General features: G+C 45.9%; 1 protein-coding gene across 1 annotated transcript in view; it reads left to right on the plus strand.

Annotated features, from left to right (window-relative positions):
- Positions 1 to 10,508: 10,508 nt before the first annotated feature.
- PKNOX2 (PBX/knotted 1 homeobox 2) overlaps positions 10,509 to 25,711 on the plus strand; it is a 106,234-nt gene continuing 91,031 nt past the window's right edge. The window contains 1 exon segment of the mRNA XM_054517119.1: positions 10,509 to 10,577. The gene's annotated coding sequence lies outside the window, so the exon portion shown is untranslated.

Genomic DNA, 25,711 nt, shown 5'->3' on the forward strand with positions numbered 1-25,711 from the left:
TCCCAGGATAACTGTTGATGTAGGGATGTTTGCTGGTGTCACACATCCAGGTGTTCTCCAAGACTTTTGATTTGCACCATGTGGCGTTTGCACCCAAACCCCTGTGCTGGGGACAGGACACATCAAAGTGATGACAAATGGTGTGGTGATGATCAATTCCAGCTCCAGTGTGTTTGATATCCATAATACAGGTGTCATAAAGCCTTTCCTGGCAAGGCTCTCAAGGAATAATCTGCTTTAAATAAGGAGAAGCAGAGTCATACAGCTGCTGTTGGGTGCTTGTTGCCCAAAAAACCCAATTCAAAGGATTTATTTGGGCACAAATAATTCAGTGTTCTCCAGTGGATGGGTGCTGCTGTCCTGCCAAGGAAAAGGAATGATTTGAAGGCTGTGTCATCACTGCAGAGAGTTTTTCCCAAGGAAGAGATCAGGGAATATTGTATTTGCAGGGACTCTTGTGGCAGGAAGGAACAATGAATTTGACTCCAGGTTCTTAGAAAGCTAATTTATTATTTTATGATACTATATTATATTAAAGAATATTAAACTAAACTATACTAAAGAATACAGAAAGGATATTTACAGAAGGCTAAAAAGATAATAATGAAAACTCCTGACTCCTTCCAGAGCCCTGACACAGCTTGGCCCTGATTGGCCAATAAGTCAAAACAATTCACATGAAACCAATGAAACAATCACCCGTGGGTAAACAATGTCTAAACACATTCTAAAGGAGTAAAACACGGGAGAAGCAAATCAGATAATTATTGTTCTCCTTTTTCTCTGAGGCTTCTCAGCTTCCCAGGAGAAAAATCCTGGGCAAAGAAATTTTTCAAAAAATATGAATGCCACAAGGGAATTGTGGCATTTCTTGGCAAAGGCGTGACAAAGATCCTGAGGCTGGCATTGGATGAAATGGGCTTGGCAGAGGGACACAATTAGCACTGAGGCTAATTAAACCCTTGGCACAGGAGGATGGAGAGGTCACCTTCCTCCAAGGCCTGCAAGATGGGATCACATGGATCAAAGCTCTTTTGTGAGAGGAGCAAAACAGAGCAGCCTTGGGTCAAAATGGCCTCTTTTGGCGTAAAACCTGCAAATCCACCACGGCCAGCTCATCCTGGTGGCCAAAAAACCAACGTGGCCTAGTATCAAATGATAATAAATGATCAAAGTCTTGGTGGTGGAGTTGGAAGCGCTGAGGGAACTGATTTAAAACCGCTCCTGCAGTCGTGAGACTTCCAGTTTTACGGCTGGAGCTCCAATATTAGAATTAAAAAGAAACAGGCGTTGATGCAGGGAAGAAAATATTCTGCTCCTGATTTAAAGACTAGCGAATTGCTAAATATTTTTATTAGTGGCAAATTTGCAGCTTGCTGGAACTAATTTCACGCCCGGTAGATATGGAGCTTAAGCTGGGAATGGCGTTAAATTACTCTCTTGTGAGGCTGTTTAAGCCTGGGGATGGGGACCTGTGGGATGCTGGGGACCCCGTTTTTGGGGGGGATTCCTCGTGGCTTGGGAGTCTGGAGATGGTGGGTGGGGAAAAGACTCTCAGTACATGTGTGTCATTTTGTGCTTGGGGTGATAGGAGCCACCAGTCCCCTCTCATTTGCATAAATTTGCTTATGGGGTTTTACCGCAAATCAGCGTGGGCTTGGGCCTCCAAGATCCTTCAGCCTGGAAAGAGGTTATTTCTATTTTAGGGATATTTTGGAGGTTATTCAGGATATCCAGTGTTTAGTTGATTTTCTTAATTTTAAAATTTATTTAATCAATTATAAAAATGCACTGAACTGATTTTGAAAAAAAAAAAATAATTTGATTTTTTATTTAGAATATTCCAGGTTTAGTTGATTTAAGAGATGGGCAAATGTTGGAACCTCTGTATCTCTGAGTGCCACTTGCCCTCTGGACCAATTTTTCCATGTTTTCTTTGTTGGCCAGATGTTTTACAGCTTGCCAACCTGAATTTGGGCTGGTTTTTCAGCCCAATCCCTCCTTCCTCCTCCTGCAAAGTCTCTGAGTGCATTGGGAACCACCCAGCTTAATGCTGGGGAAAACCCCATCCATTTCAGCTTGGCCAGATACAAACTGGGACAGGTGCAGGTGTGGGGTCAGAGGATGTGGAGCGGGAGAAAGCAAAGCAAAGGCATCAGGAGGATCCAATTACTTCTCTAAAAATACTGCCAGGAGGGTGGCAGTGGTAAACAAGAGCTATTTAAATCCCTCATCCCTCAGTCCACTTTCTCTGACGGGGAAAATGAGGTTAAATTATTCTTCCCAACTTACCTGGAGGACACACGCTGCTGAGAAGCATTGAGTTGTCCTTTTCCAAAGAGACATCCCCCAAAAAAGAAAGTTAAAATAATAGGAGAGGGTTAGTAATGTCTCCAGTGGGGATAGAGCTCTCTCTCACAGGAACCCATTTTCAGATTATCTTTTTCTAGCTGATGGCGGAAATCAATTTTAATCATCCTGACAGGAAATGAGGATGTAAGACTTCAAACAGAATAAATCCTGCAACATTAAAAAAATAATAAAATGGAATATGAAGTCACTTTTCAAAAGGAAAAAAAAAAAAGAAAATCCCATCTCAGCAAGTGGAAATGCCTCTAAAAGGCCCTGGGTGGTGGGAGGAGAGAAAATATTTCCCACTGGGGGACAAGGCTGAGCTCAGTCCAGAAGCACTTGGAGAAGGTGGATGGAGGAAGAGAAGGTGTCTCTGTCATCACACCTCTTCTGGTTCCTCTTCTGGTTCACATCACTCCCAAGTGGGAGGAAGTTGGTAATTATTTGGGTTTGCTGACTTGTTATAGTAAATGCAACTTTATTTCAGTCCAGTAAATTCATAGATTGGTGCAAATAAGGTTTTTGATACTTAGTTCTGCAAAGTTCAAGCAACTGCTGCAATTTCCCTAAAAACCCTACAAAAAGGAAGTTCCTGTAGCTGTCTCCTGGGGATGTTTTATTGTCATCGTGCCCACATGGGATGGCATGTCCCCATGGAGTCAACATGGGATGATATTGTGGCAAAATCTGTTCCAACCATGAGAGGAAAGAGGAGAGAAACTGCTTGAGAGACTGAAATTTGGCTGTGGAGACCTCTGTGGGTGCTGCAAGGGATGGAGAAGAGGCAAAGCTGAAGGAAGAAGACAAAGAATCCATGGAAAATAAGAAAATAGAGGGGGAAAAGAAAGATAAGAACAGGCTCTGGGGAGATGATAACAATTAAAATTTGTTTTTCTAATGGCATTCCCAAAGGCTCTAAAGCCCACAGTCAAATGTTTTTCCAACAAACTTCTATTTCCCACCCATTTCCCCAAGAAATGCTATTTCCCACCAATCTTACCTTTAAAGAGTATCCATGGGGGTCCTCCTTGCATCATCTCTTTGGAATCCTTGCTCCTTTACCTGTGTCAACCCCTCTTCCTTCCCAGCCAAGAGTTCCAGGTTGGAAACCAAGGAGCCATTGATAAGGAAACCCACAACACTTCATTTTAAGTGGCTCATCATCATTAATTCTTTGGGTTTTCTTCACAATGGCATTAATCACTGGCCACTCATGAGACTTTAATGTGCCCATAATAATCATCCATTTTAATTCCATTGCAATTGAGCAGTCAGTAATGTCTCAGAACTGGAAAGGGTTGAGCAGTGGCAGTGTCTGCCCAGGGTGGGATTTTGGGGGACTGAAAGTGACCAATAACTCCTGAAATGGCCCAAATTTATTGCTGAGACCCCCCAGGACTTTCAGGCAGGTGGATTTTTTGGCAGTCAAGCCTGTTAGCAGTTTTCATTTGGGTTTTATTCTTGGCTCCTTGCAACACCTTTGTTCTCATCCTTTTTCTGACACGTATTGATTTTTTTCTGCTGTTTCCTGGGCTGCAGCTTGGAAATCATGTGAGTTTTTGTTGTTGTTATTTATTTATTTAAATTTAATTTCCTTCCCTATGTGTGTGTGATGGTAGGGAAATAACTTGTGATGGGACCCGGGTGGGCTGAGATCTGCTGGGTTGAAGCAGTTACCTTCAAAAGTTGCAGTCATACCTTTAACTTCAGCTCTCCCTGACTCCTGAGCACATGGGATGGTTTTTTATACCTCCAGATTAAATTTTGAATTTTCTCACACCTTCAGGGTTGTTGGCAGAAGGGATGTTCTTGTGGATCTGACCTTCATGGTGTTCAATCAACTCATGGCTTCATCCCACCACCGGTGTGGACCACTGAAGGATGGAGACCACCCTCCTCGAGGGGCTGCCCAAGGCTGCACCAGCCTCTCATTTCTCCTCATTTGCAACCTAATTTTTTCAATTGCTGGTGGATGGCAAAAAAAAAAAAAAAACAAAAAACCAACAAAACCCAAAAAACTAAACCCAAGACAAAATAAAAAAAGAAAAAAGGAGATGAATCCTTCCTGCTGCATTGTGACTTCGTGGTCCTCCCAAAACCCCACCCCAGTTTCCCTGTGTTCTGCAAGGGCACCATTTTATTTCAGCCCAGGGGTTTTGGTCTCAGATCTCAGAAGTTTTCCATCCCAAAGGATGCATAAAGCTTATTTTGCTTTCCTTTGCCTGCAGAGAAGATATTATGCAGTGCTTTGGTTTTCTCAGGTCCACTGGCAACTCCCTGAGACAGCTCTGGCAGCCAAGGATATGAATCACTGAGATGGTATTTAAGATCCTTCAGGTAACCTGTACAAGAAAAAAAATTAAAAGCTGGCTAATCAAATGGCTTTGAGGGCTGTAAAAAAGCAGAATTCAATCCCTGAGAACTTTCCAAGATGTAATTTCAGAAGACATCAAAGATTACATGAACCTAAGAAAGTAAAACTACTCAAAATTCAAAGTTTATAGTCCATCTGTCTCCTTGCTTCAGGGAGCTGGTATTAAATTTATTGCTAAATAAAACAAATAAGCCTAGGAAAAGTCAGCATCGAAATCTGCATACTTGTAAGAGAATTAGCAGAGCTCTCTTGTTATGATGGCTGCTTCTCAATTTGCATCTTTAAAGAGTTGTGACCATCTCTGTGCTTCTCCCTTCAGCAGCTCCTGGGAAGCCAGGCTGGGGCTGCCATGGCTCAGTGAGGAGCTGCAGGTGAAGGTGGAACTCCCATCGTGGGCTGGACCCAAAAGAGGATGGGGAACGAGCACCAGAGCCCAGCCAAGGTGAAGAAACATCTCAGGTGGAGTCAAAATGTTAAAAGGGCAGGATCAGCATCTCCACACTGTGTTTGTCAGGTACTGCAGGTGTCCAAGGAGAACAGAAATTGGAGGGGAGCTCAGCCTATTGACCAGCCCTGGTTTTGGTTATGCAGTATTTGCACAGGGTTTAGTTTTAGAGTTATTTATAATTTTATAATTTTTATAGTTTAAAATAATATTTATAACTTTAATATTTTTATAATTTTAATATTTATATACATTTCATATTTCTATAATTTTATATTCTAATTTTTTACTATTTTTATATTTTTATGTCTCTATACTTTTAATATTTTAATATTTTAAGTTTTATTTTTAAAATTTATATATTTTTAATAATTTTGATAATGTTTATAATTTTTATATTTTTATAATTTTTATATTTTTACAATTTTTATATTTTTGTAATTTTTACATTTTTTACAATTATTTCTAATTTTTATTTCCCCCCATGGGTATCCCTCCAGCCCATCTCTATCTCAATCAGCTGATATTGCCTCTGGAAAATAGACTCCAAAGCCTGCCCAGGTGCTGGAGGTAAGTCACTTTAAACATCCAGAGCCTTCTTTTTCTATTTATCCCTGGAAATGCTTGGGAAAGGATCAGTCAGTCAGATGCTTTCAGTAACTTTGCACAGGAGAGCCTGAAGGAGCAGCAAAAACCAGCTGAGGACTTATTATGCCTTGAAATTAAACATTTAAGAGGAGTAAGTTGGCAGCAGGGATTTTCTAATCAAAATATATATAACCTGCCATTTATCCACCACTTGCCCTCTGGAAGGACCCCAAAATGCTTTCCTGGCTCAAGAAACCATCACCAACCCCCACTCAGCCAGTGTGGGGAGGGGAGAAATCCCATTTTTTAGATCTTTTCCCACTCAATCCCAGCTGCTTGGTGGATTTTCCCCCATTGATGGGGAAAAATCCTTTGTTTTGGCTTTAGCTTTCTTTTTTATCAAGCCATCAATCTCTCACAAGAAATAAACTTAATCTTATTTAATCTTGCATAGGAAAACCTCTGGGAATATAGAGCCATGCTGGCACTGATCACTGATTCTTAATGTATCCTCCTTGTCCCCATGGATTATTGATAAACCCCTTAATTATATTCTCCCATCTATTTATCTATTAGTTCTTGTGAAATTACATGCTTGTTTGTGTGTCTGAGATCATTTAAAATGCACGGTGGCTTCAAAAATAACATTGTTGTCTTGGTGTTTTAAATCTTATTATTCCCAGGAAAATCATGTGCGCAGGTAAAAGGAGGAGTTGTCCTGTGAGTGAAGTACCAAAAATGGAGGGAAAATCAAGTTATACAGAAATCTTCCATGAACTAAACAGTTAAAATTTGGGGAATCTTTTAATTTCATCCCAGTTTTGGCACAAGCATTGTTGGGTTTGGACAGGCAGCTGTCTGTGTGGATGGTCCCTCTGTGGCTTTTAAGGCTGCTTTGCTTGATGCTGAATTTTCTTCTCACTCCTTGAAACTTATTGCTGGAGAGGGTTTGGAAAGGTGTAGGAAAATATTCATGTCCTTAAATATCTCCTAAAAATCCAAAATTTTAATGAGTGATTTCCTTTGCCCATCATGGCCAGCTCCAAGTGTGGTGCCTGAGCCAGAGGGATGAAGGGCGGGTGGGTACCACTGGGACAATTTGGAGAAACACCCTGCCTAAAAATATCCTAAATTGTCTTTAGGGATTTCTTTGCAGCATCTTTTAACTCCTGAGGGGTTGGACACCCTCCCTGTAATTTGGAGGGGACATTGGACCCCTCCAACCTGCTCCAATTTCCTTCAGGCTGAGCCAAGGGCTTAAGCCAGGCTCAGCCTCAAGGAAATGTCCCAAAACCCTGCCTTGTTTTGAACATCCATTTTTGAATAATTTACTCAGTTTTTTGCTCTTTTGCATCTTGCAGAGAATCCCATCACAGTTTTTCTTAGAGAAATCCGACACGAGCAATAATACAATCTTGGAAAGAGAATTGAATTATTTATGGAGGAGCAGTGAAATGATGGAGACTAAACCTCTATATTTTATGTAATTTGTTTTCTCCTGAAGCCTGTTATGTAAAAATGTAAATATTGCTGGTTATGTGTGTCGCTGCTCTTGCCAAATGTTTAATATTTTATCAAACCTGCTCCCAGTACTCGTCTCTCTTGGAAAGGACCCGTCCATGTCCTCTGGAATAAGTTCCAGTGAGTTTGTGGCAATTATATATTTACAACACTGACTTCACACAAGCGAAAAAATCTCCCTGAGATGCCCATGCTCCAGCCTGGGGCATGGAAATGGCACAACCCCCAGAATTTGGGGGAATTTTTAGTGGAGGGGTTTAATTTCAGGGAGGTTTTCCAGCAATCTGGATTGGGATAGGGATGGGAGAAGTGTCTGAAGGAGGTTTTCCTGGTTTTGGGGCCTGGACATCCCTTCCAGCTGCAGCCCAGGGTGGAAGAAGTCAGCAGGTACCCAAACTCTTCTCAGTAGGGATGCAGGTCCTGGAGATCTGGAGGCTCAGGGTTCGTGGGATGAGACCTGACCAAAAAAAAAAAATCACTCAGTAATGACCTGTTGCAGCAGAAAAATGCCTTTTTTTTTCCCTTTTTTTTCCTCCCTCCTGGGGAAAAGAACTATGAGATCGAGTGTGAGAGAATTTTAATTTATCACCAAAAAAATTCCAGCAAGCTCCCACGGCTGGGTGATGAAGTGGCCAATCCAAATGGGAAATGTATTTTTTTAACCAGGCATAATAATTGATGATAATTAACCTCTGGAAAAAACTCTCCAGGGAAGAAGCAGCTTTTTGCCTTTGTGAAGGAAAAATCTGGGCCTGGATACTTTCCCTGGAGTTTAAAAGTGAAATTCCAAAACCAGTGGAGGAATTGCTTTGGCAATTGGGCAGCAGATTGGGGAAGATAAATGAGGGATGTCCAAGGAGTGAATGTGGGATATTCAAGGATAAAAAGTGGGATATTCAAGGACCAAAAGCGGGAAATTCAAGGATCAGATGTGGGAAATTCAAGGATCAAATGTGGGACATTCAAGGATCAGATGTGGGAAATTCAAGGATCAAAAGTGGGATATTCAAGGACCAAATGTGGGATGTTCAAGGATCAGATGTGGGATCCTTGAGGAAGGAACTTGGGATGCTTGAGGAATGAATGTGAGGAGCTTGTTGCTGCTGGCTTCAGAAGAAATATCCCTGCACCAAGAGAACCCTAAAATTTTGAGCTCTTGGATATTTTTGGCAGTGATGTAGCTTAAAATACGCCCCACATGTGCCTGCTCTTTTACATCCCTGTTTTCCAAGATGAGACATGAGGAAGATGAGATGCCAAGTGTGGATGATCCAGGGGTCCTTTGATATCACAGTGATGGCTTTTCCATCTGCCTCCCCTCCTCTCTTCCTTTCCACTTCTCCAGCCTCTGCAAAACCCAAAATATTTTCTGTCTGGCATCCCCAGCTGGTTGAAACAACCGGCGACAGCTTTATGGCTCCTCATCTTTGCTCGCTTCTGTGGAATAGTAATAAGGGAGGGGAAAAACGTCCTGCTGGCTGATTTACAAGGCAAGAAATTCCTATAAATCATTCCAACATCTCCCAAGGACTGGGGGGATGCTCTGAGTTCCTGCTGGTTTTCTCAGTGATGCAATGCAGTGGTTTTTTTTTTATTTCTTTTTGGAGGGGAGTGGGTGAGATTCATCCCAACCAGCCCCTGCATCTCTCTGTGATTTTATTGATGGATTCCAAGGGGGAGCCATCTATTTTCCCTTGCTCTTCATTGGCCAACCCAAAGGACATCAGTGTGTTTTAGAGCCTGCTCCCAAGCAGGAAGTACAAACAGTGGAGCAAATATTTTCTGGATGGACTTATTTTTGGGATAAACTAAAAGGAGGGATTTAGGAATGCTGATTTTTTTCAAGAGGTCATTTGTTCTGGAAAACTGTAGAAAAAAATCAAATTGTTGTGGGTTCCTGGCCTTAAATTTAATTTGTTTGTTCACCTTTCCCCTTGCATCTCTGACCCCATGGCCATCCCTTACACACCATTTAGTGCCCCTGGCTGGCATCCCTCTGTAACTCTTTGGAGCCAGTTTTAACTTATTCCTTATCCTATTAACCTATTCCAAAGGAATTCTGGGGCTCTTTTGAGTGACTCTGACCCCCACCCAATATCTTTAGGAAATGGGCAGAAATTCAGCACTTCTCATTAAATCTGTTCTTGATGGGATTTTTCATTAGGGAGGGGGATGGAAAATTGGGAGAAAAAAACTATGGCCAGACTGATCCAGAAAAATCTGTCCCTGTAGCTTTTGCAATAAAATGTGGGAAAATTTGGCTGTAGGACCCAGTGCTCCCAATGACTGGGATTCCAGGGAAATCTCATCTTCAGGTCTTTGGGAGAGAGAAGGGCTGCTGATGTCTCATTCAGACCAAAATTTGGGTTGAGGATGCTCAGATAGGAGCCCCCCCCCCAAATTAACAGTAATTAACAGATATTTCCAAAATAAGAGTGTTTTGCTTGGGGGATAACCCAGGAGGGGTTTGGGGTGGGATTTCACTGGGTACCCTAAATGTCAAGGTTGTGCTGGGGGATGGACAGGTTTGGTGACCCCCATGGGGGGATTGATGGAGGGGGGACTCCGGGGTGGGAGTCGGGGTCACCAAGGCCACCGAGGCTGGCTCTGAATCTGGGATGGCAAAAGCATTTGAGGGGAGGGGGGTGCGGAAATATGGAGGGGAGAAGGTGCTGCTGGAGGTGAAATATGTGTTGGGGGTGGCAATATGTGTTGGGGGTCAATATGTGTTAGGGGCAATATGTGTTAGGGGCAATATGTGTTAGGGGCAATATGTGTTGGGGGCAATATGTGTTGGGGGTCAATATGTGTTAGGGGCAATATGTGTTAGGGGCAATATGTGTTAGGGAGTATAAAATGCGTTGGGGCAATATGTGGGGGGGTGCGGGGCAGTATATTTGGGAGATAAACCGGGGGAGGGATGCTGCTGGGGAGGCAGGTGTGCTGGGGGGGATCGGGCTGAGGGCAGCAGGGGCAGGGTCGGCCGGGGTAGGGTCCGAGCGCTGTCCCGGGCACACCCGGGGGGTTCGGGGGTCCGGGGGTGGGGGGGGGCGGCTCCGTTTGGGGCGGGGGGCGCAGCAGCGCCGGCCAGCAGGGGGCGCTAAGGGCAGCGCCGAGGGGGCGTGGCCAAGCGCTGGGGCGGGCTCGTAGGGGCGTGGCTCGGCGTGGGGGGCGTGTCACTGCGGGCGGTGGGCGGGGCCTGTCGGCGGCGGCGCGGCGGGGCCGGGCGGGCGGGCGGGCGGCGAGCGGCGGCCGCGCTGTCAGGCCGGTGTCGGTGTGATGAAGATTGGCGGGCAGGTAGGGCTGTCACTCACGGCGGGGCCGCCGCGCGGGGGCGGGCGGAGCCGCGGAGCCCGGCGGACAAAGCGGCGCGGGCGGCGGGGCACGTGCGGCGGCTGCGACGGGGACACCCCCCAGCCCCCATCCCCTCCGGTGTGGGAAGTAACTTGCCGTTCCCGCCGCCTTCCCGGCCGTGCGGGGCCGGGGCAGCGCGGCTGTCCGTGCCCGGTGTCCGGTTCCCCCTGCGGGCTGCCCACCGGCCGGCCGTGCCGCTGCGGTTCTCCGCCGTGCCCCCCTCGGCCGGGCGCGGTGCTTCTGGGGGCACGCAGCGATCGGAGCGGGCTGCACCCCCTGCTCCCCATCCCCCGGCCGGCTGCGGCCATCCGGGGGTGTCCGGTGGCTGCGGGTCGCGCACCCCCAGCCCGAAGGTTGCAGCCCCCCCATACAAGTTGCAGCCGCCGCTCGCAGAGCCCGGGAGGCTGGCGGGGCTTTTGGGGGGCCGTACCCCACGGCCACGGCCGGTTGCAGCCTCCTCCCGCCTGCCGTGCTTGTAGCGGGGCTGCGACCCCCGGCCGGCTGCAGACCCCCCCCCGCCCCCTCCTCCCAGCGCCCCCCCGGGATCGCACCCCCGTGCTCGCTGCCGTGAGCGGGGCCGGCCGCGGAGCCCCGAGCGTCGGGAGCGCTCCTGGCGGGGCTGCCCCGGCCCTCGGGCCGCTCGCTGAGCCCTCCCCGGGGGCTGGAGCCCCCCGGCCCCTTGCGAACCTCATCCCCTCAGCCCTCTCCCGGGGTGCCAGCCTCCCTCAGCTGGCCACCACCCCCGGAGAGGGCTGCAGCCCCCCCCAGCTGGCCATGGCTCCCCCGGGAGGGCTGGAGCCCCCCAGCTGGCCATGGCTCCCCCTCAGAGGGCTGGAGCCCCTCAGCTGGCCATGGCTCTCCCTCAGAGGGCTGCAGCCCCCCTCAGCTGGCCATGGCTCCCCCGGGAGGGCTGGAGCCCCCCAGCTGGCCATGGCTCCCCCTCAGAGGGCTGGAGCCCCCCAGCTGGCCATGGCTCCCCCTCAGAGGGCTGCAGCCCCCCAGCTGGCCATGGCTCCCCCTCAGAGGGCTGCAGCCCCCCTCAGGTGGCCATGGCTCCCCCGGGAGGGCTGGAGCCCCCCTCAGCTGGTCACGGCCCCCGGGAGGGCCGGAGCCCCCGGCCCGGGGCGTTCGGAGCCCGGCAAGTTCCCCCCGATCCGGGTGCCTGGGGGGCTGCAGCGGGCGGTGCTGGGGCCGTTCCGTTTATCTGCGGCGTCCCGGCCGTGCAAAGCACCCGGGGAGCTCGGGGTGCCCCCGGGGCAGCCGCTGGGCCGGGGGACAGCGGTGCCACCCCGCAGGGCCTCATGCGGGCTCGCCGCCAGTGCCCGAGCGTGGCCCTGGCAGCAATGCCGCATCCCGCCGGCTCTCCCGGGACAAACCCCCCGTGCCCCCCGAGATCCCCCGGGTGCCGCCTTCTCCTGGCGCGCCCCATTTCCCCCAGGGCACCCCCTTCCCCCTGGAGCGCTCCGCGGGACCCCTTGGCAGCTCCCCCCATCCCACGGAGTTGGATGAATACTCCAGGAATCCCTTTTAGTGGCTCTGCAGCAATGCAGGGAGGGCTTCTTCTTCATCATCATCATAATAATTATTATTATTTGAAATTTATCCTGCAATTTTTGGTTGCATTTCCGTCTGCGGGAGGGTGGCTCCGCCGGTGGCATTGTGCGACTCGGGGAAGTTTTGCCGAGCCTTTGGGGTGTCCCTCCACTTCATCCCAGCCCTCGCCAGGTGTCCAAGCTCAACTTGGGCTCGGGCTCTTTGTTTGGGCTCTTCCCGGTTTTTCTCGCTCCCAAGGATCTTTTTTCCCACTATCTCGCCGCCCACCGGGTAACGGGAAACCCTAAACCCGGCAGGATATTTTCAAACTCCCAGCCGGGGAGATTAGATGGAGGAAAGGGGGGGGATGGATTATTTTTGGCTGGGATGCGGGACAGCTGTCTGCCGGGGAGAAGCAGAAAATAGAAGAGGAAATGGCTTAATTTGGCTTTTTTCGACTTATTTTGCTTTTAAATCCTGGAAGGTTTTGGGGTTGGAGTGGGGAAAAGCAGTGTGGCTCAGAGGACCTGGATTTGATGAAACTTTTGGACATCCTGCCTCCAAAACTGCTGACTCGGTGTGGCTGGCATCATCCCCTTGTGGAAAAGTGGGTGCTCCCTGAAAAAAAAAAAAAACCCCAAAACCTTTGGGGTCTGATGTTTGGGGGGCTCTTTCCAGCCTCATGTGGATGGGGAGAGGGGTTTGGATGAATCAGTTGGATTTTGGGAGATTTGGGTGAAAAAGCAGCGCCTTGTTTTGATTTTAAGTTATATGGAGCAGGCGGATGATGGGATCAGGATTCCCCCTTATTTTTTTTTTCCCCTCCTCCCTCCTATTTTATTTAACTCCCTGCACTGAGATTCTTTCGTTAGGAGCAAAAGTTAATTGCTTGAGGCTAATTACAGGAGAGGTTAATAGGGGAGCTGGCAGTGTCAGGAAGAGAAGGAGATGCTCTGTTCCTTAGCATCCCAAAATTGGGCTTTTTAAGGCATTTTGCAGCCCTTGCCCCCCAAAGCCAGCCCATCAACCCCTTCACTTGAACCTGAGATTTTTATAATATTAGATATGTATTTATAAATAACATTAAACACTCCCTGATATCATGGGGTGAGGGAAAAAACAGGGAGAAAACTGATGCTGAGCTTCCCCACTGAGCTTGCAGGAACATATTCCATTTTCCCTCCATCGTTTTTGGGAGGGGGAAATAAAGGAAATATTATTTTTTATGGAAATCTCTCTTTAAGGACATTGCCTTTTTAAAAAGTTACGCTTTTTAAGGGAAATCTTTTTTTTTTTTTTAGGGAGAAGTGTTTATTTTTTTTTTTTTAAGGAAGTCACCTATTCTAAGGAAATCTCATATTTTTTCCTTAAGTTTTTTTTTTTAAAGGAAATTAAAAGGATTAAATGCATGAAGTTGTATTGGGAGAAGAGTGTTTTACCCCTCTGGCACATCAGGAATAACTCTTTTTCCAACTCAAGGATAAAACAAGAGCCTCATGGGGCAGCTTTGGATTTTGGGTGATTTTGCCTTTTCCAGGGAACTTCTGAATTACTTCTTGTCTTTTTTCCCAAGCTGATGGACAGCACCCATAAATCTCTGAGTGATAACAGGGTTGTTTTTGTCCTCCCACAAAACTTAAGCATTGATTTGGTCCTGCTGGGAAGTGATCCTTCATCCATCCATCCTCATCCTCAAGGGTGCAGGGCTGCCCCTCTGGGTACCATCTGCATCCTGCTTGGGTTTGTGGGATGGATTCTTGGGATATTTCCTGAAGAGATGGAGAAAATGACCCTGGGCTGCTGGGACACCCCAGTTTGGCACAGTTGATTTTGCTGGGAGCTGCTGGGGCGTGAAGGAATCGGTGAAATGAGGAGAGGGGATGGGGTGGGAGGGGTGCAAGGGGCACAGCCCAGGCTTGCTAAAGTCAGGAGGAAACTCTGGCCACAGTTTTTGGGAGAAACTAAGGGAGATTTGGCATCTGGGGATCAAGCAGCAGGATCATCTTTGTTTTAGGCTGATGCATCCCAGCACCCTGTCCCCACTGACTGCCCATCCTCACTTCACTGCAGCAAGGGGAAATCTGACTTTTTGGGGAAATCTGACTTTTTGGGGAAATCTGACTCTTTGGGGAAGTCTGACTCTTTGGGGAAATCTGACTCTTTGGGGAAATCTGACTTTTCGGGGTGGTGGTGGGATAATTTACTGGATGCAGACAATTCCCAGTTCCATTTAACATCCCATGCACTGTCGAATACTTGATTCCCAAATAATTTTTGCCACCACCAAAGAGGGTGTTACCAAATGCCCTCTAATTAGCCCCCAAATAAATGAATTCCCAGCGTCATTAGTCAGATCATTAAGACGCCGGCTCCAAATAATAATCCAGAAGGATGGGAATTAATCCTCAATTAAATTTCAACTCGGGTTTATCTCTGCCTCCAGCCTTGAAAGGCCTGGGGGGTGCTGCAGGTGATGCCCATGGGCAAAGCCTTGTCCTGGAGGGGTGGAGCCCTGGCCCCAGGGGCTGAGGCTGCCTTTGCCCAGCTGTGCTTTGCAGCTGTAGAAATAAGAAGGGATTTTGGCCTCAGTGCTCCCCAACTGCTTGGTTCTATCCTATTTTTTTGGCTTTTCCTCTTCCAAAGAGGAGCACAAACCCTGGGTAGTCCCAGCTCTGGTTATTTGTGTTTGTTAAACAGTTGGGTTGCAAAAGGCCTTCAAGACCATTGGGTGCAGCTGTGAGATCTGCCACTAAACCACTTCCCAAAGCACCATGGCCACAAGTTTTAAGAAGTAATTACTTATTACTTTATTTTAATTTAATTTTAATTCCATCCTATTTAGTTTTTTTTTGTTTGTTTGTTTTCTTGTTATTATTTCCTCTTATTTAATTTTTTTTTATTTTAGATTAACTGGTTTAGTTAATAAGCACCTGGTGAGCTCAGGGTGCTTATTATTGTTTTCTTTTATTGTTGTATTCTTTTATTTTATTGTTGTTTTATTATTGTTTTATTATTGTTTATTATTGTTTTATTATTGTTTATTATTGTTTTATTATTGTTTATTATTGCTCAGTTTTTGTTATTGTTTTATTAATTTTTTTAACTTTTATTTCATTTTTTCTGCTTTATCACTATTTGATTTTTTTTACCTTGCCTTTCATTTTCCAGGCCATGCTTCCCTCACCTTTTCAGCATTCTGTGCCACCTGTCCCATCCCTCCCTTACAAAGCAAAAACCCAAATATCCACATAGCCTCACCAAAAAGCCATAAACCCTCAGGCTTAGCTTTGCAGCACTGCTGATGCTCCCCAAAAATCAGATTATTTTGGTGCAGGTGGAGGAGAGAGAGAGTGAAACCCAACTTGTGTCGAGGGAAAAAAATTCCCCAGTGCTGTTCAATGCGGAGCTTTTGGCTTTACAAGGTGTTACAGAAACGATGAAAAATGTTATTACTGAACCCAGAGCTTTTGGCCAGGCTCTCCCTGGCCTGGCTGTGCTGCCTGCCTGGAGCCCTGCCAGCAATCTCTGAAAGCCAATTAAAAATAATCCCAATTTTGGCCCAGCCATGGGAAGCTTCTATTTTATTTCCTGCCCCGTTTGGTGTTTGGTTGAAGATGAGTTTGGGAGTGGGGTTTGAGGGAAATCCCGGCAGGGAGCAGGAGCAGCCTCAGCCTCCCCAGGACCCTTCAGCCCTGGCTCACAGCTTCAACCCCTTGGAAATTTTCCATGTCAGCAAAAGCTGATTTTGTTTTCCTTTTTCCCATTTTCCCCTCCTTTCCCCCCTTCCTCTCCCTCTTTTCTTCTTTTTCCCCCCCCCTTTTCCACCTTTTCTCCTTTATTTTTTTTTACTATTTTCCTTTGTCTTCTTTCTTTCCATCTTTTATTTTTTCCCCTTTTCCCTTGTTCAGTAGTTCCTTTTTTGTTTTCTCCTATATTTTCTTTCTTTTTTTCCTTCTTTTAAAATATTTTCCTTTTTCTGTTTCATTTTTTCCTTGATTGTTGTTATTTTCCTTCTTTACCTTTTAAAAGTCTTTAAAGTCTTTTCCCCTTTTTGCTTTGTTTTCCTTTTTCTTTTTCCCCTAAAAAAAGTGGAATATTTAATATTTTTTCCCTTTTCCCCTCTGTATTTCTCACTCCTATTTTTTTCCTTTTCTGCCCTTTTAAATTTTCTTTTTTGGCCCTGGTGAATCCCCAGGTGCTGCTGCATGTAAAGCACTTCAGACCTTTCCAGTGTCCTGAGCAATGCATTTCAAAGGGAATTTATTGCTCCAAGCTGCTGATTTCTCCATCTCAGTGCTCCTGGTGCTGAGCTGGGAGCCTGCAAAGAGATTTTGATGCTACCCCAGGAAAAAAGTCTTTTCCTGCTTGATTTTCCTCTTTTCCTGCTTGATTTTCCTCTTTTCCTGCTTGATTTTCCTCTTTTCCTGCTTGATTTTCCTCCTTTTCTGTGTTTGATTTTCCTCCTTTTCCATGTTTGATTTTGTTTGATTTTCCTCTTTTCCTGCTTGATTTTCTTCTTTTCCTGCTTGATTTTCCTCTTTTCCTGCTTGATTTTCCTCCTTTTCCCTGCTTGATGTTCCTCCTTTTCCATGTTTGATTTTGTTTGATTTTCCTCCTTTCCCTGCTTGATTTTCCTCCTTTTCCCTGCTTGATTTTCCTCCTTTCCCCTGCTTGATTTTCCTCCTTTTCTGTGTTTGATTTTGTTTGATTTTGCTCCTTTCCCCTGCTTGGTTTTCCTCTTTTCCCTGCTTGATTTTCCTCCTTTCCCCTGCTTGATTTTCCTCCTTTTCTGTCTTTGATTTTATTTGATTTTCCTCTTTTCCTGCTTGATTTTCCTCCTTTCCTGCTTGATTTTCCTCCTTTTCCATGTTTGATTTTGTTTGATTTTCCTCTTTTTCCCTGCTTGATTTTCCTCCTTTTCCATGTTTGATTTTGTTTGATTTTCCTCTTTTTCCCTGCTTGATTTTCCTCCTTTTCTGTGTTTGATTTTGTTTGATTTTCCTCCTTTTCCCTGCTTGATTTTCCTCCTTTTCCCTGCTTGATTTTCCTCTTTTTCTGTGTTTGATTTTGTTTGATTTTCCTCTTTTCCCTGCTTGATTTTCCTCCTTTCCCCTGCTTGATTTTGTTTGATTTTCCTCCTTTCCCCTGCTTGATTTTCCTCCTTTTCTGTGTTTGATTTTCCTCTTTTCCTTGCTTGATTTTCCTCCTTTTCCTTGCTTGATTTTCCTCCTTTTCCCTGCTTGATTTTCCTCCTTTTCCCTGCTTGATTTTGTTTGATTTTCCTCCTTTTCCCTGCTTGATTTTCCTCCTTTTCCCTGCTTGATTTTCCTCCTTTCCCCTGCTTGATTTTCCTCCTTTTCTGTGTTTGATTTTCCTCTTTTCCCCTGCTTGATTTTCCTCCTTTTCCCTGCTTGATTTTGTTTGATTTTCCTCTTTTCCTTGCTTGATTTTCCTCCTTTCCCCTGCTTGATTTTCCTCCTTTTCTGTGTTTGATTTTCCTCTTTTCCTTGCTTGATTTTCCTCCTTTTCCCTGCTTGATTTTCCTCTTTTCCTTGCTTGTTTTTCCTCCTTTCCCCTGCTTGATTTTGTTTGATTTTCCTCCTTTCCCCTCCTTGATTTTCCTCCTTTTCTGTCTTTGATTTTATTTGATTTTCCTCTTTTCCCTGCTTGCTTTTCCTCCTTTCCCCCTATTTCCTATTTTCCCCTATTTCCACAATCTTCTGCTGCCTCTGTCCAAAGGGAGGCTCCTGGTGAGTGAGGCTGATGAGCTGAGCCCTCTCCAGGTCTTGTATTTTATTATCCCCTTCATCAGCTCATAATAAATAATTATAAATAATTATAAATAATTGGCTCAGGCTCCCCTCCAGACCATCCTGCATCCCCTCCCTGACCTTGCTCTGACTCACCCAATTTAAATAAAATTATTCAAAAAAAACCCCCCAAAATCTGAATTCTGAGGAGCTGAACTTTGCTGGAGGAGTTACACAAAAAAAAAGAAATAAAAAAGAAATAAATTCTTCTTATTTTTGATCTCAATCCCAAGAAAATCCCATTTCTATAAAATGCCTGCAAAGGTCTTTTAATGCATTTATGGGCAGAAATTGGTTTCTTTATATCTTGCTGCCAGATCCAAGGTCTCATAAGTCCTGCAATTAATTAATTGCTTTAAAACAAAAAATAATGAACTGGGGCACTTTGTCAGTGGGATGGTAAAGAACAAACTTAACTATCATAAAAAATGAAATAAAAATAAATAACAAAATAAAAAAGAAATAGTAATATATACTCCATAACCAATAAATAGTAAATAATTCAAGATAATAACACGAATTAAATACTCAATGCTACCAGAGGGTTGTTTTCCTGTAAGGTGATGCTGATGGGATTTTTAGATTTAAATTTTGTTTTATCCCTCTCCAACTTCAGGGATGCTGGTGCCAGTTTTAGCAGTGCCAGGGCAATGTTCAGAGATGCAGTTTTAGGGACGCCCCTTCAGTTTTAGGAGCCATGGTGCAGCTTCAGGGCTGCTCACCTGCCTTTGGGGATGCTGATCTCATTTTCACGATGCTGCTGCAATTGTAGGGATTCTGCTGCAATCTTAGGGTGCAGGTTCATTTTTAGGGCTGCTGCTGCAGTTTTGGGGATGCTGCTGCAGTTTTAGGGCTGCTGGTGTAATTTTAGGAATGCTGGTGCAGTTTTAGGGATGCTGGTGCAGTTTCAGGGCTGCTGCTGCAGTTTTAGGAATGCTGGTGCAGTTTTAGGGATTCTGCTGCAGTTTTAGGGATGCTGGTGCAGTTTTAGGGCTGCTGGTGTGAGTTTAGTGATGCTGGTCTAACTTTAGGGATACTGATGCAGTTTCAGGGATGCTGGTGCATTTTTAGGGCTGCTGGTGCAGTTTTGGGGATGCTGGTGCATTTTGGGGATGCTGGTGCAGTTTTGGGGATGCTGCTGCAGTTTTAGGGATGCTGGTGCAGTTTTAGGGCTGCTGGTGCAGTTTTAGGGCTGCTGGTGCAGTTTTAGGGATGCTGGTGCATTTTGGGGATGCTGGTGCAGTTTTAGGGCTGCTGCTGCAGTTTTAGGGCTGCTGCTGCAGTTTTAGGGCTGCTGCTGCAGTTTTAGGGATGCTGGTGTAATTTTAGGAATGCTGGTGCAGTTTTAGGGGTGCTGGTGCAGTTTTAGGGATGCTGGTGCAGTTTTAGGGCTGCTGCTGCAGTTTTAGGGATGCTGGTGCATTTTTGGGGATGCTGGTGCAGTTTTAGGGGATTCTGCTGCAATTTTAGGGCTCCTGGTACAGTTTTAGGGATGCTGGTACAATTTTAAGGATGCTGGTGCATTTTTGGGGATGCTGGTGTAATTTTAGGAATGCTGGTGCAGTTTTGGGGCTGCTGGTGTGAGTTTAGTGATGCTGGTCTAACTTTAGGGGTACTGATGCCTTTTTAGGGCTGCTGGTGCATTTTTAGGGCTGCTGCTGCAGTTTTAGGGATTCTGCTGCAGTTTTAGGGATTCTGCTGCGGTTTTAGGGCTGCCTATCCACTTTTAGTGCCTCTCATCTGATTTCAGCACTGCTGCTGCAATTTTGTGGGTGCTTCTCCCACTTTGAGGCTGCTCGTGCAATTGCAGGGCTCTGATGCATTTTGAGCACCATTTGTCCCTTCCCAGTGCTGCTCCTCCAGCTCCTGGCTGTGCCTCCCCCAGCCCAGAGCCCCCATGGCTTTATTCCCCATTCCCTCCCTTTTCCCCCATCCAAACCTGGCCCCTTTCAACCCCACTGTCTCAACCATCACTTTTTATCAAGTTTTTTTTTCACTCTTTTGAAGCATTTGAGTGTTTTCTCCTCATACCAGGAGCCACCTCTTGCTGTTGGGGGAGCTTCTCCTTCTTTTCAACACCACCTTTGCCACCTTAATCCCACCCTGTACCGTGCTCAATCATTCCTCCTTGCCTAAACAACCTCCAAAAGGGTTTTTTTTTTCATTTCCCTCTTCTTTCCCTTTTAAATTTAACACCCCAAACAGCGGAGCTGAAGCTCCTGGTGAGAATATTTATGCTAAAACCACGAAATAAAGCGATTTAGTAGCATCAGGGGGGTTATTTTCCCTACAACCATTTATCCAGGATTTGGCTCAAAAGGAGAAAAGCCAGAGAAGTTCCCAGTGCTGTTCTCCCTGTTCATCCCTGGGGGTGTTTGCACCCCGACTTCATCGTGCTTGGAGAGGGGCTCAGTGCAGCAGGGCTGGGATGGACGGGGAAGGGCTCAAGGATTGGCAGTGCCTCAGTTGGTGTTGCAGTTCTTCTGGTGAAATTCTGGGAAATGTGGTGTAAATCTGGTGGAAAATCTGGGAAATCTGGTGTAATTCTGGTGTAAAATCTAGTAAATGTGGTGTAAATGCTGGTAAATGTGGTATAAATCTGGTGTAAATTCTGGTAAATGTGGTGTAAATTCTGGTAAATGTGGTGTAAATTCTGGTAAAACTGGTGTAAATCTGGTGTAAAATCTGGTAAATGTGGTGTAAATCTGGTGTAAATTCTGGTAAATCTGGTATAAATCTGGTATAAATCTGGTGTAAATTGTGGTACATTTGGTGTAAATCTGGTGTAATTCAGGTAAATCTGGTGTAAATCTGCTGTAAATTCTGGTAAATCTGGTGTCATTCTGGTGTAATTCTGGTAAATTTGGTGTAAATCTGGTGTAATTCGGGTAAATATGGTGTAAATGCTGGTAAACCTGGTGCAAATCTGGTATAAATTCTGATGTAGTTTGGGTAAATCTGGTGTAAATCTGGTGTAAATTCTGGTGTAATTTGGGTAAATCTGGTGTAATTCAGGTAAATCTGGTGTAAATCTGGTGTTAATTCTGGTACATCTGGTGTAAATTCTGGTAAGTCTGGTGTAAATCTGGTGTAAAATCTGGTAAATGTGGTGTAAAACTGGTGTAAATTCTGATGTAGTTTAGATAAATCTGGTGTAAATTCTGGTAAACCTGGTGTAAATCTGGTGTAAATTCTGGTGTAATTCAGGTAAATATGGTGCAAATTTGGGTAAGTGTGGTGTAAATCTGGTGTAATTCGGGTAAATATGGTGTAAATTCTGGAAAACTGGTGTAAATCTGGTGTAAATTCTGGTGTAGTTTGGGTAAATCTGGTGTAAATTCTGGTAAATCTGGTGTAAATCTGGTGTAAATTCTGGTGTAAATTCTGGGGTAGTTTGGGTAAACCTGGTGTAAATCTGGTGTAGTTTGGGTAAACCTGGTGTAAATCTGGCAGGTGATGGGCTGAGTCCCCACTGCACGGTGGGATTTCATTCCCTTCGCACCACTGCCATCCCCAGCCGTGCCCCACACCCAGTCCTGCCCTGGGGCTGCTCCCCCTGTGCTGCCCTGGGGCTGCTCCCCCTGTGCTGTCCTGGGGCTGCTCCCCCTGTGCTGTCCTCGGGCTGCTCCCCCTTTCCTGTGCTGGGGCTGCTCCTCCTGCCCTGGGGCTGCTCCCCCTGCCCTGGGGCTGCTCCCCCTGTCCTGGGGGCTGCTCCCCCTGTCCCACCCTGGGGCTGCTCCTCCTGTCCTGGGGCTGCTCCCCATCTCCTGGGGCTGCTCCCCCTGCCCTGTCCTGGGGCTGCTCCCCCTCCCCGGCCCGGGGCTGCTCCCCCTGTGCTGTCCTGGGGCTGCTCCCCCTGCCCTGGGGCTGCTCCCCCTGTGCTGTCCTGGGGCTGCTCCCCCTGTCCTGGGGCTGCTCCCCCTGTGCCCTGTCCTGGGGCTGCTCCCCCTGTGCTGGGGCTGCTCCCCCTTTCCCGCCCTGGGGCTGCTCCCCCTGTGCTGTCCTGGGGCTGCTCCCCCTGTGCTGTCCTGGGGCTGCTCCCCTTGTCCTGTCCTGGGGCTGCTCCCCTTGTCCTGTCCTGGGGCTGCTCCCCCTGTGCTGTCCTGGGGCTGCTCCCCCTGTGCTGGGGCTGCTCCCCCTGGGGCTGCTCCCTCTGTGCTGGGGCTGCTCCCCTTGTCCCACCCTGGGGCTGCTCCCCGTGTGCTGGGGCTGCTCCCCCAGTCCTGTCCTGGGGCTGCTCCCCCTGTGCTGGGGCTTCTCCCCCTGTGCTGGGGCTGCTCCTCCTGTCCTGCCCCGGGGCTGCTCCCCCTTTCCCGCCCTGGGGCTGCTCCCCCTGTGCTGTCCTGGGGCTGCTCCCCCTGTGCTGGGGCTGCTCCCCCTGTCCCACCCTGGACCTGCTCCCCCTGTCCCACCCTGGGGCTGCTGTGGGCTGGGGGCTCCCTGCAGCCCCCCCTGACCCAGCAGACAGAATCCCCCCTTTGTTTCCTGCGGCTTCTGGAGGCTGCAGCTCTCAACAAGCCCCTCTTTGTGCAGATTTCACGAATGCCTGGGGCTGAGGGCAGTGGGGATGAGCCACAGTGGCTGGAAATACCTGCTGGGGGCTGTGGGGGGCTGTCAGCCCAGCAGAACTCAGCCAGCATCAAATTCATTCTAATTAATCCACTCTGAGTGAAACCCATTGATTGATTGATTGATTGATACTCCAAAAGTCAAAGGTCGATTGGGTTCTAATAGCAAATGATCAATGGATCAATTTGGAAGAGCAAGTCAGGAGTTGGTTTGCTCCTAATAAAAATTTATTGGCTGATTTGGGGTGGAAAATTGTGGGTTGATTGATTTATAGTGGGAAATTTGTTGATTGATTCATAATTGAAAGTAGTGGGTTGATTAATAGGAGAAAAATCTGGATTGATTTTAGGAAATTATTGATGGATTTATAATAGAAATACATAGAAAGTCAAGGACTTTATAATAGAAAGTAAAGGATCAGGTTGTAACAGAAAATTATTGATTTATAATAAAAATAGTGGTTGGTTTATAATAGAAAATTATCAATCAATTGATTGATAAGAGGGAATTATTACACAGGAAAGCAATGGGAGTGCTGGGCGGTTTTGGGGGAGGAAAATCTTGTCCCCCGTGGCAGAGTGCAGCTGGTGATCAACCTGTTCATGCATTCCTAGAGGAAAAGAACTTTTCTGATGGAAAAAAGGGCTGCTGCTGCAGTTTTGGGGCTGCTGGTGCAGTTTTAGGGATTCTGCTGCAGTTTTGGGGCTGCTGGTGCAGTTTTGGGGCTGCTGGTGCAGTTTTGGGGCTGCTGGTGCAGTTTTAGGGCTGCTGGTGCAGTTTTGGGGCTGCTGGTGCAGTTTCAGGGATGCTGGTGCAGTTTCAGGGCTGCTGGTGCAGTTTTGGGGCTGCTGGTGCAGTTTTGGGGCTGCTGCTGCAGTTTCGGGGCTGCTGGTGCAGTTTCAGGGCTGCTGCTGCATTTTTGGGGATGCTGCTGCATTTTTAGGGCTGCTGCTGCAGTTTTAGGGATGCTGGTGCAGTTTTAGGGATGCTGGTGCAGTTTTAGGGATGCTGGTGCAGTTTTAGGGATGCTGGTGCAGTTTTGGGGCTGCTGGTGCAGTTTCAGGGATGCTGGTGCAGTTTCGGGGCTGCTGCTGCATTTTTGGGGCTGCTGGTGCAGTTTTGGGGCTGCTGCTGCAGTTTTAGGGCTGCCTATCCACTTTTAGTGGCTCTCATCTGATTTTAGCAATGCTGCTACAATTTTGTGGGTGCTTCTCCAAAGGAAAAGAACTTTTCTGATGCAAACTGAACATCCCAGTGCTGATTTCCAGGGTGAAAAATCCCACCTGGGTGCTTGTGCACACCCCCCTGCTGCTCCTCCTGCCAGGCTGAGTCCATCAGCTTGGTGGATTTTCAGTTTCTTGGAAAATTCCTTGTCCCTGTGCTGTTTTTTTTTTCTTACAACCTGAATTTCAAACTTTACATTTCATTTGCAAGCGAGGAAGGGGAATAACACAGAATAAAGCTGCAGCAATGGAGGCTGAAAGAAATTTGAAACTTGCTGCTGAGTGAGTTTTAGCTGCCAAAAGTGATGTTAATCTTCCACAGGAGATGGAGATGATTTTTCCAGCTGATAAATGATAGTTTTCAATGAAGAGATTGGGATATGTTAATGAACTTTTATTAGGTAGTATAGTATAATATATATATATATATATAATATTTATATTTATATTTATATTTATATTTATATTTATTTTTATATTTATATTTATATTTATTTATATATATATACAATATATACAATATATACAATATATACAATATATAGTAGTATAATATGTACTATATATTTTATATTATATATATTATATAAAAGGTATTTTATATATTTTATATATAATATATATTATATATTATATATTATATAAAATGTATTTTATATATATTTTATATATTAATATATATTTTATATATATAATATAAAATGTATTTTATATATTTTATATATTTATATATTATATAAAATGTATTTTATATATATTTTATATATTAATATATATATATTATATATATAATATATAGAATGTATATAACATTAATAAGAAATACAATCAATACAATTAATAGAAACATGTCTAATATAAAGTTCTTTTAATGTACAATAAAATTAAGCAGTGAATAGAAATATGTCTAATATAGAAACATGTCTAATAGAAACATGTCTAATATAAAGTTCTTTTAATGTACAATAAAATGAAGCAGTGACATGGCTGTAAGAATGGGGATAATCCTAAATCTGAGATTTTTAGCCCCAACCAGCAAAAATCCCCATTCAACTCATTGCACAGTAGGGGAAAAAATCAGTGAATAACAAATTTCTCCCAAATTCTTTTGCTATTTTGGCACGTGGAGCCTCACATCTTTCTGCTGCTCTGGGTAGGGAGCCCTGAGCCTGTCACTGGCAGGGACCAAGTGCAGAGTTCTTATTTATTTATTTTTAATGTCCACGGGAAAACTCCCCAAATGCAATATAAAATCCACCAAATCCCTCTGTGATCCCCAGCTCTGCATCTCAGCTGCATCTTCGTGTCCACTGTACCATTAATTAACAAGATTCCCAAATATTTGCTGAAATCCAAAGTGCTTTTTGCCCCTGGTGTGTATTTGAAATAAAATCAGGCAAATCCTTCGCACCAATTTGGGTGCCTGGTATCCCATTTACCATTTCTGTTTCCATTCCCTTTAAGACGGGGTGTAGTCCCCGTTTATTTTAGGGATGCTGGGTCCGTGTCACATGAAACTGAGGGGAATCGTTGGTGAAATGATATCCCCGATCCCAAAATAGCTGCCTGCCCCTCAGCCCCCCGGTGGATCCTGCAACCTGAGCCCGGCAGCCTCGGGGCACCAGCGCCTCCCTCGGTGCCGTCCCGCCTTTATTTACACCAGCTCGCTCCTCCTTTTGCTGTCAGGCCATCGAAACAGCCCGTGCCTGGTTTAGTTCTCCACGTGCACAGCTTGAATGGGAATTGAGGAAATCTGTATTGGGTGCCTGACCTGCTCCCTGTGTGTAGGGAGCTGGAGCATCCCTGCTCCAGCCTGGGATGATCCCTGATCCCTGTATCCTTGCTCATTGTGTGCACAGGGAATGGAGCATCCCTGAGCATCCCTGCTCCAGCCTGGGATAGTCCTGTATCCCTGTATCCTTGCTCACTGTGTGCACAGGGA

This window comes from Molothrus ater, chromosome 22 (genome assembly GCF_012460135.2).
Source record: "Molothrus ater isolate BHLD 08-10-18 breed brown headed cowbird chromosome 22, BPBGC_Mater_1.1, whole genome shotgun sequence".
NCBI lineage: Eukaryota > Metazoa > Chordata > Aves > Passeriformes > Icteridae > Molothrus > Molothrus ater.